Genomic DNA, 13,663 nt, shown 5'->3' on the forward strand with positions numbered 1-13,663 from the left:
GGAATTTATTTTTTGGAGTTGGATAAATTTCATCATAGCTTAAAATATGAATGAGAACACAAACTCCTCCAGCTGTATTTCCAGTATTGATGAATATTCTGAATATTTTTGCCCTTTTTCTTGCGTCACACAGTTCTTGCCCTGAAGCCTCTTAAACCCACTCGACAACAGGAGGAACGCTACAGCCTGTTTGGTCGTTTTCGGTCACTGTGGTGTTCTATATGTTAATTCAGATTCAGTCAGACAAACAAATTAACGGATGGAGACATTGGTTTTAACAGGTGAAACCACCACCTCTGTTTGTCCGAAGAAAGCACTAAAAGGTTCAGGCTGAGCTGTCGGAGAATGAATGAGGTTTGAAGCGAGCGTCTCTTTCTCTATCCTAATAATGTTTGGAAGGTTCAAGGACATTATCAAACAGGAAATGGCTCTTTTCTCCTCTAAAATCGACATTTTCTTCACAGATTTGCTGATGTTCATGTGCACTTTCACCAAAACTGATGTGTTTTTCCACAGTAGTCACAAATGTTTTAGGCTGAAACCCAGTTCACTTCTTGGCCCCTCCCCTTTACCCCACCCCTCCGTTTTGCATGTTCATGTGAAGGGGTAGGGCTGTTCCAGTTCTCCATAAATCGGAGGGGAAGGGCTGTTTGGCCCTCGAAACTGAAATTTTTCAGGACCACACTACAAATGGAGGGGTAGGAGAAATCTCCCATAATTCTGTTGGAATCATCGGCAAGATGGAGGTGAACGCACAGAACAGGTGTGATGAAAGAAACACAAATGTACGGGTTTTCTTCAAAAACAACTCAATCATTTGATCCACCCTTTAATGCTCTTTCGATGTGTTACAGATCGCATTTCTGCAGTTTGTGATTGATATTCGCAAAGTGAGGACCAAAGCCCGTAGACCAGACGGTTACAGCTGCTGACGGCACGGGGAATTATTTCAGAAACAAAGATGTGTCATCTGTTTACAGCAGCATCGATGACCGCTGATGATGTCACAGGCCGCAAAGGGTTGGACCATTTCACAGAGGAATGTTTTAACCCCCACCCCTAACAACTCAGTTTCAAGGGGTCAGGGTTAGGGGTAGGGCCAAGGGGTCCGGGTTAGGGGTAGGGCCAAGGAGTCAGGGTTAGGGGTAGGACCAAGGGGTCAGGGTTAGGGGTAGGGCCAAGGGGTCAGGGTTAGGGTCAGGGTTAGGGGTAGGGCCAAGGGGTCAGGGTTAGGGGTAGGACCAAGGGGTCAGGGCTGGGGTAGGACCAAAGGGCCAGGGTTAGGGTCAGGGTTAGGGGTAGGGCCAAGGGGTCAGGGGTAGGGGTAGGGCCAAGGGGTCAGGGTTAGGGGTAGGACCAAGGGGTCAGGGTTGGGGGTAGGACCAAGGGGTCAGGGTTAGGGTCAGGGTTAGGGGTAGGGCCAAGGGGTCAGGGTTAGGGGTAGGGCCAAGGGGTCAGGGTTAGGGGTAGGGCCAAGGGGTCAGGGTTAGGGGTAGGGCCAAAGGGTCAGGGTTAGGGGTAGGGCCAAGGGGTCAGGGTTAGGGGTAGGGCCAAGGGGTCAGGGTTAGGGGTAGGGCCAAGGGGTCCGGGTTAGGGGTAGGGCCAAGGGGTCAGGGTTAGGGGTGAATTGGGATTGGTTCTTTGTTTGTACTCTCACTGTGGTATCTTTAAAGAGGTGAGTTCCTAGAATTCCCACCTGTGCAGCTGTACAGATTAGATTTAATTTATTGGTCCCCGTGGGGAAATTCATCTTCACTGACTGAAAACATTACAGGAAAAAAAAAAAAAAAAAAAAAAGACAGTAATATTATACAGCACAGATGACAACAACAACAGTGGGGGTAGACATAACAAAAAGAGACATTTATGGGGTGGCAGTTGCAGACTGGTCAGCCTGGTCAGACTGGTCAGACTGGTCAGCCTGGTCAGACTGGTCAGACTGGTCAGCGGGGCCTGGTGTTTAGGGCGGCTATGGCTGAGGGGATCAGGCTTTTCCCAAGACGGGCCCTCCTGAATTGGAATGTCCTGTACCTGCGTCCTGAGGGTCGTGGATGAAGCAGCGGTGTAATGGGTGTGTGATGTCCTGGACTGTTGTGTTTGTCATTCGGGTGGTGGATCTGTTATTTAGTTCTGTGAGGTTGGGTGTGGGGAGGCCGATGATTTTAGCAGCTGTATTTGTGATGCGTGTGAATTTGGCTCGGTTGGTGACGGAAAGCATGGTGTAAAAACATGTGGAGCAGTACAGGAGGATGGGTTGGATGATACTTTTGTAGAGTGACAACAGGAGGTGGGGTGCAACATGTAGTCCTTTGAGTTTGCAGATGGCTGACAGTCTTTGTTGGCTCTTTTTTTGAATGTCTGTGGTGCGCTGATCAAAGCTGAGTTTATTGTCCAGAGTTATTCCCAGATATTTGAATGTGTAAATGACTCAACTGTTTGTGTGTTTATGATAATGGGATCCTGGGGTGAGGGGGGTTCAACCATAGTTCCTTGGTCTTGGTGACATTGATCTCCAGATAGCTGTCCGTGCATAGCTTGGTGAAGTGGGTGACTGTGTTGTGGTAGTCCACAGTGGATTGATTGTCGGAGAGAAGTGCAAGGATGGCTGTGTGGTCTGAGTATTTTAGGTATGTTGTGGTGGGTGAGATGCTGCGGCAGTCGTTGGTGTAAAGTACATACAGGAAAGGGCTCAACACACATCCCTGTGGAACCCCGGTGTTGATGGTGAGTACAGGGGATGTGGTTGAGCCCACCCTTACTGCTTGCTGTCTGTCGGTGAGGAAGTTATGGGTGAGATGGATCAGTTGAGGGGGGATGTTGAGATGGTGTAGTTTCTGGATCAGTAGATGCTTCTGCAGGGAGTTGAAGGCGGAACTGAAGTCCACAAAAAGGATCCTGGCGAAGTTGCCTGGGGAGTCCAGGTGCTGGAGAAGGAGGTGCAGCAGGCAGGCCACAGCGTCCTCAGTGCCTCTTTTAGCCTTATGGGCAAATTGGAGGGGGTCCAGGTGTGGGTGACAAGTGGAAGGATGATGTTCAGCAGTAGTTTCTCCAGGCACTTCATTATTATGGACGTGAGGGCTATGGGGCGGTAGTGGTTGGGTTCTGTGGGTCTGGGTTTTTTTGGTATTGGGATTATGGTTGCAGTTTTCCATAGTGTGGGTATTGTGGCAGTCTGGTATGATTGGCAGAATAGTGAGTGTAGTATGGGGGCTAGCTCCATGGCGCAGCTTTGAACCACCCTGGCGGGAATGCCATCAGGCCCCGGGGCCTTGCCTACCTTACAGCGGCTCAGCTGGTCCAGACCAAATTCCTTGTATGTTCCAGGCTGTAAATGTGTTTCTTTCTGCTGTAAAGTTGGAAATATTAACATGAGGGTCTACGAGGACTTCACATGGATTAGAAGACCAGCAGGTATTGTCTTATTTTTCAGCTCTAGATGTTGGTTCTTGGTAAATATTCAACATTTCACCACTGTAATTTCCCACTTTGGGATAAATAAAGTCCGTCTGTCCATCCATCTGTGAGAGTGAGGTTAAATGTGACACTAAGTCAATGTTTTTCAAACTTAGGGTTGGGACCCCATGTGGGGTCACCTGGAATTTATAGTAATTGATAAAAATAAAATAAAACAAACTTACTAATAAAAATCTGTTGAGTTGACAGAGCCAATCCCATCCATATCAGACAAACTGAAGCTGAAACTGCAGCGCTGTGGTTCTGTTTGTGTCACATGTTCACTGTGGTCAGTTTCAGATGCTGCAGCTCTTTCATAATTCATAGTTTCAGTTCTTGTTTGTTCAGTATTAATTGTCCTCCTTGTAAATCCCAGCTGGACTGACTGGACAGATCCTGAGCCTTTGTGCAGTAATCTACACCTGGATTTACTGCCTCTGTCCACAATAATAGACATTATATAGACTAAATGTCCACAATAATAGACATTATATAGACTAAATGTCCACAATAATAGACATTATATAGACTAAATGTCCACAATAACAGACATTATATAGACTAAATGTCCACAATAACAGACATTATACTAAATGTCCACAATAACAGACATTATATAGACTAAATGTCCACAATAATACACATTATATAGACTAAATGTCCACAATAATACACATTATATAGACTAAATGTCCACAATAACAGACATTATATAGACTAAATGTCCACAATAATACATATTATATAGACTAAATGTCCACAATAACAGACATTATATAGACTAAATGTCCACAATAATACACATTATATAGACTAAATGTCCACAATAACAGACATTATATAGACTAAATGTCCACAATAACAGACATTATATAGACTAAATGTCCACAATAATACACATTATATAGACTAAATGTCCACAATAATACACATTATATAGACTAAATGTCCACAATAACAGACATTATATAGACTAAATGTCCACAATAATACACATTATATAGACTAAATGTCCACAATAACAGACATTATATGGACTAAATGTCCACAATAATACACATTATATAGACTAAATGTCCACAATAATACACATTATATAGACTAAATGTCCACAATAATACACATTATATAGACTAAATGTCCACAATAACAGACATTATATAGACTAAATGTCCACAATAATACACATTATATAGACTAAATGTCCACAATAACAGACATTATATGGACTAAATGTCCACAATAATACACATTATATAGACTAAATGTCCACAATAATACACATTATATAGACTAAATGTCCACAATAATACACATTATATAGACTAAATGTCCACAATAATACACATTATATAGACTAAATGTCCACAATTATAGACATTATACAGACTAAATGTCCACAATAATAGACATTATACAGACTAAATGTCCACAATAATAAACATTATATAGACTAAATGTCCACAATAATAGACATTATACAGACTAAATGTCCACAATAATAGACATTATATAGACTAAATGTCCACAATAATAGACATTATACAGACTAAATGTCCACAATAATAGACATTATATAGACTAAATGTCCACAATAATTGACATTATATGGACTAAATGTCCACAATAATAGACATTATACAGACTAAATGTCCACAATAATAGACATTATATAGACTAAATGTCCACAATAATAGACATTATATGGACTAAATGTCCACAATAATAGACATTATACGGACTAAATGTCCACAATAATACACATTATACAGACTAAATGTCCACAATAATACACATTATATAGACTACATGTCCACAATAATAGACATTATATAGACTACATGTCCACAATAATAAACATTATATAGACTAAATGTCCACAATAATAGACATTATACAGACTAAATGTCCACAATAATAGACATTATATAGACTAAATGTCCACAATAATAGACATTATATAGACTAAATGTCCACAATAATAGACATTATACAGACTAAATGTCCACAATAATACACATTATATAGACTAAATGTCCACAATAATACACATTATACAGACTAAATGTCCACAATAAGAGACATTATATAGACTAAATGTCCACAATAATACACATTATACAGACTAAATGTCCACAATAAGAGACATTATATAGACTAAATGTCCACAATAAGAGACATTATATAGACTAAATGTCCACAATACTACACATTATATAGACTAAATGTCCACAATAAGAGACATTATATAGACTAAATGTCCACAATAATACACATTATACAGACTAAATGTCCACAATAAGAGACATTATATAGACTAAATGTCCACAATAAGAGACATTATATAGACTAAATGTCCACAATACTACACATTATATGGACTAAATGTCCACAATAACAGACATTATATAGACTAAATGTCCACAATAAGAGACATTATATAGAATAAATGTCCACAATAATAGACATTATATAGACTAAATGTCCACAATAATACACATTATACAGACTAAATGTCCACAATACTACACATTATATGGACTAAATGTCCACAATAACAGACATTATATAGACTAAATGTCCACAATAATACACATTATATAGACTAAATGTCCACAATAATACACATTATACAGACTAAATGTCCACAATAATACACATTATACAGACTAAATGTCCTCTAACATTAACATTTATTTGAAACATAGTATAGCAAACTATTACATGATCAAAAACAAATTAATTTTAGCAAAAAAAAAAAAAAAAAGTCTCAGTTTTGAATGTCTGGGGTCACCACAAATTTGTGATGTTCAAATGGAGTCAGGAGACAAAAAAGTTTGGAACCTCTGCACTAAGTTATTAGAAATAAAAACCCACCCTGTGTGTGCTGACTCTAATGCAGGCTGTCAAACTGCGGTCCTCCAGGGCCGGTATCCTGCATGTTTTAGATGTTTCCCTCTTCCAACACACCTGATTGAAATGATCAGCCTATCATCCCGTTCTGCAGAAGCCTGATAATGACCGTCAGGTGTGCTGGAAGAGGGAAACATCTAAAACATGCAGGATACCGGCCCTGGAGGACCGCAGTTTGACACCCCTGCTCTAATGGAACACCTGCTCACCAGATGCTCTGAATCCCATCAATGACTGAATCCAACTTCAACTAAAATTAAAACAGAGTCAAAACATGTACATTTAAGCAATAACAACAGAAAAGCTGCCATCAGATCCTGCCAAGATAATACCAGTCCGATATTCCAGCGTGGAGCTGCATGGCACTTCAGAACTCTGCTTTGCATTCGTCACTTTGCTCATAAACGTAAATAAGTGCAATAATGGCGTCCTGTGGGAATAAGTCTGCAAACACTTGTGTGACTCCGTGCAGAAGCAGAACAAAACATTCATTTATGAACACGACCTCTCTGAGTGCAGTTCACATTTTATTTAAATTACAATCATATTTAATGTTAATTAATGCTAATGCATAATTTAATGGAACAAACAGCGCTGGTGAAATTGGTAATTAACCACTGCAGGCCTCCAACACGCTTGTGCCGGTGTGTGCGGCGCTGGCAGGTGAGCGCGCTCGCTTCAGTACAATCTCTGTTTTTTCGTTCTTTTTTCCTCCGGCGTTGACCCGTTCTCTGATCCTGCGAGGTCAGCCGCACCAGCGACGCCAGTAATGAGGTCAGAGGTCAGAGGTCGCGCTCAGACAATAGACGGAACAAACATTCTTCTGACCTGAAACTGAGGATGAAAGCTGACAGAGCTGCCCAGTCTGCACAGGTCAGAGGGCACGGCCGCACTTCACCGGCCGACGGACGGATCACATGACACACACGGAAAATGGCAAATACATTCACTGGAATACTCATCTGATGTACTGCAGCTTTACGCCAGTATTTATTATACTTCTACTCCAGTATTTATACTTCTACTGCTGCTTTACTCCAGTATTTATACTTCTACTGCAGCTTTACTCCAGTATTTATACTTCTACTCCTGCTTTACTCCAGTATTTATACTTCTACTGCAGCTTTACTCCAGTATTTATACTTCTACTGCTGCTTTACTCCAGTATTTATACTTCTACTGCAGGTTTACTCCAGTATTTATACTTCTACTCCTGCTTTACTCCAGTATTTATACTTCTACTGCAGGTTTACTCCAGTATTTATACTTCTACTCCTGCTTTACTCCAGTATTTATACTTCTACTGCAGCTTTACTCCAGTATTTATACTTCTACTCCTGCTTTACTCCAGTATTTATACCTCTACTGCAGCTTTACTCCAGTATTTATACTTCTACTGCAGGTTTACTCCAGTATTTATACTTCTACTCCTGCTTTACTCCAGTATTTATACTTCTACTGCAGCTTTACTCCAGTATTTATACTTCTACTCCTGCTTTACTCCAGTATTTATACTTCTACTGCAGCTTTACTCCAGTATTTATACTTCTACTGCTGCTTTACTCCAGTATTTATACTTCTACTGCAGGTTTACTCCAGTATTTATACTTCTACTCCTGCTTCACTCCAGTATTTATACTTCTACTGCAGGTTTACTCCAGTATTTATACTTCTACTCCTGCTTTACTCCAGTATTTATACTTCTACTGCAGCTTTACTCCAGTATTTATACTTCTACTGCTACTTTACTCCAGTATTTATACTTCTATTCCTGCTTTACTCCAGTATTTATACTTCTACTGCTACTTTACTCCAGTATTTATACTTCTACTGCAGCTTTACTCCAGTATTTATACTTCTACTCCTGCTTTACTCCAGTATTTATACCTCTACTGCAGCTTTACTCCAGTATTTATACTTCTACTGCAGCTTTACTCCAGTATTTATACTTCTACTCCTGCTTTACTCCAGTATTTATACCTCTACTGCAGCTTTACACCAGTATTTATACTTCTACTCCTGCTTTACTCCAGTATTTATACTTCTACTGCAGGTTTACTCCAGTATTTATACTTCTACTCCTGCTTTACTCCAGTATTTATACTTCTACTGCAGCTTTACTCCAGTATTTATACTTCTACTGCAGCTTTACTCCAGTATTTATACTTCTACTCCTGCTTTACTCCAGTATTTATACTTCTACTGCAGGTTTACACCAGTATTTATACTTCTACTCCTGCTTTACTCCAGTATTTATACTTCTACTGCAGGTTTACTCCAGTATTTATACTTCTACTGCAGCTTTACTCCAGTATTTATACTTCTACTGCTGCTTTACTCCAGTATTTATACTTCTACCCTACCCTCAGAGGTACATATTCTACTTTTTCCACCGCTGTGTTCATCAATAGCTTTAGCTCCTTTGCATTTTCAGACCTGATGGGAAATAATAAAGTAACACACTGTTAAAGATGAAACCGTCTAATATAATCTGGTATCTTTTAACAGCAGAATCTACTTATTAACATTTTATGTCGTCTTAATTGCATGTACGTTTTATATTCTGTTTGTAATTGGTATTGTGCTGATGTGCTTCTTGGTCAGGTCTGCCTTGAAAAAGAGATGTTATCTCAAGGGACTTCCTGCTTAAATAAAGGTTGAATAAATTAACAGAGTAATAGAATACAAGGCTGAACACACCCTGTTGAGACAAAGTTCATCCTTAAAAACGCCCAGGGCTACTTTTATGTCAATTCCCAAATTAATTCTCCAACAGATTGAAGATTGAATCTATTTTTGACAAGAAACGCACTCGGAGAGCGCAGTGCCCCCCCCCCCCCCCGATCATCACCAAAATGTAATCAGTTCTTCCTTGTGCCAGTATCAACATTTCCTGAAAATTTCATGAGGATCTGTCCATACTTTTTGAGTTATCTTCCTAACAAACAAACAAACAAACAAACACACAAAGCACAGCGATCACATCACCTCCTTGTGGAGGAAATAAACACATACTTTAATTTTATTTCATGTTCAATTCAACACAGTTTGTTTGGATACAGATACTTATAAACTGTGATGAATAACAGTTACTACCGCCCCCCCCCCCATTTGTGCCTTAGTGCCCCCCTCTCAGCTTTCTTGTTCCAAACACCCCCTGACGTAGTCCCAGCGCCCCCTGGGGGGGGGCACCACCCCTGTTGAGAAACACTAATCTAACATGTCACGATAATCCATTTATAGAAAATGACCAAAAATGAAAACTTGTATATGGCGTCTAATCAGCTCATCCACCATCAGATGGGTCTTCTCCATCAAACTGCACTGGTTCTGTTCAGGGTTTTCTAAACCTTCACAGAATGCTGATGTTTCCTCCAGTTTTATGTAGAACCGCTGAAACTGCGCAGTCCTGTGACGCTTCTTATTCATTCTTGCATTCTAGTGTAAACATCCTCGGTCATCTCGTCCAGTGGTTTGTTGTTTTTCATGCATCTTTCATTTTTTTTACCTGAAACTCAGTGGACAAACAGTTTTCATTGGCAGACTACAGCTCATTATTTTTCAGTTTTTGTCCAACTTGTGTTTTTCCTCTCTTTCCAACCTGTAGAATACGACACCCACAACAGTTCACATTTAAGGTCAAGACAAATCTACTGTAACCAAATTCATGGGATGCAAACATATTTATTTTAGGTCAAGATGCTGTGGATGGATCAAAATCAGGTCTGCAAACCAGGACAGAACTAGAACTCTGTGGTGGTGGACTGTATAAAACTGGATGTAAAGTAGTGGCACTAGGAGTGCATGGATTTAACCAGAACTGAATGAAAATACTGCAGGTAGATTTTGTTCCAAAAACTTCTTCCCTCAGGATTTTTCATAAGTACTTGTACATGTCACAGAGTATATTTACATTGTAGTATGAGTACTGATCTACATATTTGATCTATACCATATGGACAAAAGTATTGGGACACGTTGCATTCAGGAGACTATGATTTTAAATGTTCTACCTCAAAATTTTGAAAAGGGATGAACAACACGCACATCCAAAAAATAAAAGGTGTGCGGGATTCCAAAATTAACGATGAAAAAATAAAGGAAGGTCCGCACAACCTGTGAGCTCCAAAACATTTAGGAATATATGTTTTGGAGCTCACAGGTTGTGCGGACCTTCCTTTATTTTTTCTACCTCAAAATTTGTAAAAATATTTTTCATGCTCTGAATGTAAATTATAATTTTCTACCACAACTAACCATCTGTCTTCAAATCTCATTTAGGAAGAAACACCTCCCATTAAACTTTAAGGAAATATTAATGTTTCTAAACTATATGGACACATAATATTGGGACACATCATGTCTACAGCTGTAAGATGTTCTGTTCATGTGGATTTCAGATAAAAACATCAATATTTCCTAAAGTTTTAAGTGAGATTTTTCTTCTCAAAAATGTTCATAGTTATCATAGTAAATAAATGAAAAAAAGTAAATAAATACATTAAAAGAAATATTGAGAGAAATTAGGCAAAAACCATCTCTGAGGCATTTTGGAAGCAAATATAACAATTTAAACCAAGCTAACCAATGCAGTGATATTTATGCCAATATAAAACTAGATGCAGACATTAGTCATTATTGTTTTGTATCCCAGAAACACCTGAATTCAACGTGTCCACATACTTTTGTCCGTATCTGCAGGACCATATTTCTACTTTGGTCAATCCTTAAACCCAGCAGTCGCTCAGCGGTGACTGTCTATGGCTGCTTTTACTTTGGTGCAAACCCAAATTATAAATGTCTATAGATTTCCTGTCCTTTAAACAACCAATTTAGAGACAAAAGCCAGTGACAGTGAAAGGTGGATAGGCCTCAGGAGGCAGCTCAAGACTTTGGCAAGACATCAGCGTGGAGTCAGAGGATAACGGAGCAGAGCTGACGGTTCACTGTGAGGGAAGGATCAAGGAAACCCCAGCACAAAGCAGGTACAGAAGTGCTGTGGATCAGCCAGAGCCACATGGAGCAGGACCACAGCTGCCTGGGCCGGCTTCAGCACCACCTCAAACACTTCTCACACCTTCTGCTCGGGTTCTCCACTTCTGTTGGAAGTTTCGTGTATTTGACCCTTCTGTACATACATACCTAGAGTATTTTTAGCTCTGTGGACAGTAAAGCAGTTCTAACAGCAGAGTTTAAAGTCAGTGTGAAGTTCAACTCTACAGAGCGATGATTAGTGCCAGTCTGCCGCAGTGCATTGTGGGTACTGGACATTTTACTCATTGTGTTCTATTTTATGTGCAGGGGTTCAAGTGGAGTTTGTGTTAATGTTTATTTAGGTTAATGTGTCTGTTTTACAGCGTTTATTGGCCTTTTTGGTTTGTTTTTTATTCATGTGACACTGACAGTTTGAAACTAGTGATGGGACTGTTGGTTCTTTGAAGGGAGTCGTTCAATCAGGAGTCGTTCACTGAAAAGAGTCGTTCAACAGACTGGCTCTGTTCTGTTTTTGGCATTATTTTGAAACACCACTGTTTGAATGACTAAATAGGCTACATGTGATGATTGACTTTACATTTAAAGGTGTTGAATTGGCACGGCAGGAAATATTATCTGACCGTAAAACAGAATAGTTAGTTCAAATGTGTGGAATAAATCCATGACATGAGAGGTGACATTAGACAAATGATGGAACTGGACCAAAAACATCACAGTACATTATGTGGACTAGTCTGTAGAAGAAAAATGAAGAAGAAAAGAAAACATTTTCTGATGAAAGAACATTTTTCTTTGGCTCATTACTCACAGGTGATCACTCACTCACTGCTCAAACTTTTCTCCTCCTCCTCCAGTCTTCCAGCTCCTCCTCCTCCAGTCTTCCAGCTCCTCCTCCTCCAGTCTTCCAGCTCCGCCTCCTCCAGTCTTCCAGCTCCTCCTCCTCCAGTCTTCCAGCTCCTCCTCCTCCAGTCTTCCAGCTCCTCCTCCTCCAGTCTTCCAGCTCCTCCTCCTCCAGTCTTCCAGCTCCGCCTCCTCCAGTCTTCCAGCTCCTCCTCCTCCAGTCTTCCAGCTCCTCCTCCTCCAGTCTTCCAGCTCCGCCTCCTCCAGTCTTCTAGCTCCTCCTCCTCCAGTCTTCCAGCTCCTCCTCCAGTCTGCTCACCTCACGCTTCAAACTGTTGTTTTTTTTAACTTCTTCCATCAGACATGCTCAGTTCACTCTTTTTTTCTGCTGAACATTCTCCTCCTGCCCAATGCCTCCCCAGTGATGCTAAACTGACAGGCAATCAGACACTCCCTCCTTAAAAAAAAAAAAAAAAAAAAATGAACGGCTCTTCACAAAGACTTGGTTCCCATTGTTCATTTCAAAGAGCCGTTCAAAAGATTCGATTCATTCATGAACGTCACATCACTATTTGAAACCCATAGAGTAAATATTCTCCCTTATGGGTGTAACAATAAAATACACAATCTCTCGTTACTACCCAAAGAACCACTTCAAGAAAGTCATCTCAAAACCACCACATAGGCAACTCCTGATATTCTACATCGTTTATTTATTAATGAATATGAATAACTACATTTGGAGTAAAAATAGCTGTATAAAGTGTAATCATATTACTCTTAACAGTGTGAAAACATTTATTTATCTATACATTTTAATTGTTAATTTTGACACTGAACTGTGTAGGATTAACTCTGAAAATTTGACACTAGCCATAGAGTAAATGTTACTCTAATTTTGAGTGGGACCAAATGTTATCTGAAACAGAGTTCAATTCAGCTCTCTAAGAGTTAAATTAACACGTTGTTTTTAACGGTGGAATGAAAATGCTGCACAGATGAGAATGATGGCTTTTTAAAGACACAAAGTGTTTTCATGTCTTTTCTGTTCAGTCTTTGTGATCTGGACAAAAGATCATATGGTGATCATTAAAGTCCAGTTATGTTTTTTTCTGGTTTATAGAAGTTTAACCCATAAAGACCCAGTTCTACTTTTCAGGCAGTTCCAAAATTACTTTGTCTCTCTATTTAACCTTTCTTAAGTAATTTATCAACATTTATTGTAATATTAGCCTCTTTATTTTGTTTTTTTACAGTGAAAATCATGTATTTTGCTATATTTAACTTAGTGATCATGTAGATGTTCATAAAAGCTCAGATTAAAGTTGAGGGTTAATAAATCAAAAAGAGAGAAAACTGAAGAAAAAGTGTCTTTTTCAGTCAAATCTGTCCTGAACTGAACACAAACCCAGTGTGTCCATCCACTGTCATTGATCCAACTCCATGGGTTTGACTGGAGAAT

The sequence above is a fragment of the Sphaeramia orbicularis genome, chromosome 10, assembly GCF_902148855.1.
Source record: "Sphaeramia orbicularis chromosome 10, fSphaOr1.1, whole genome shotgun sequence".
Taxonomy (NCBI): domain Eukaryota; kingdom Metazoa; phylum Chordata; class Actinopteri; order Kurtiformes; family Apogonidae; genus Sphaeramia; species Sphaeramia orbicularis.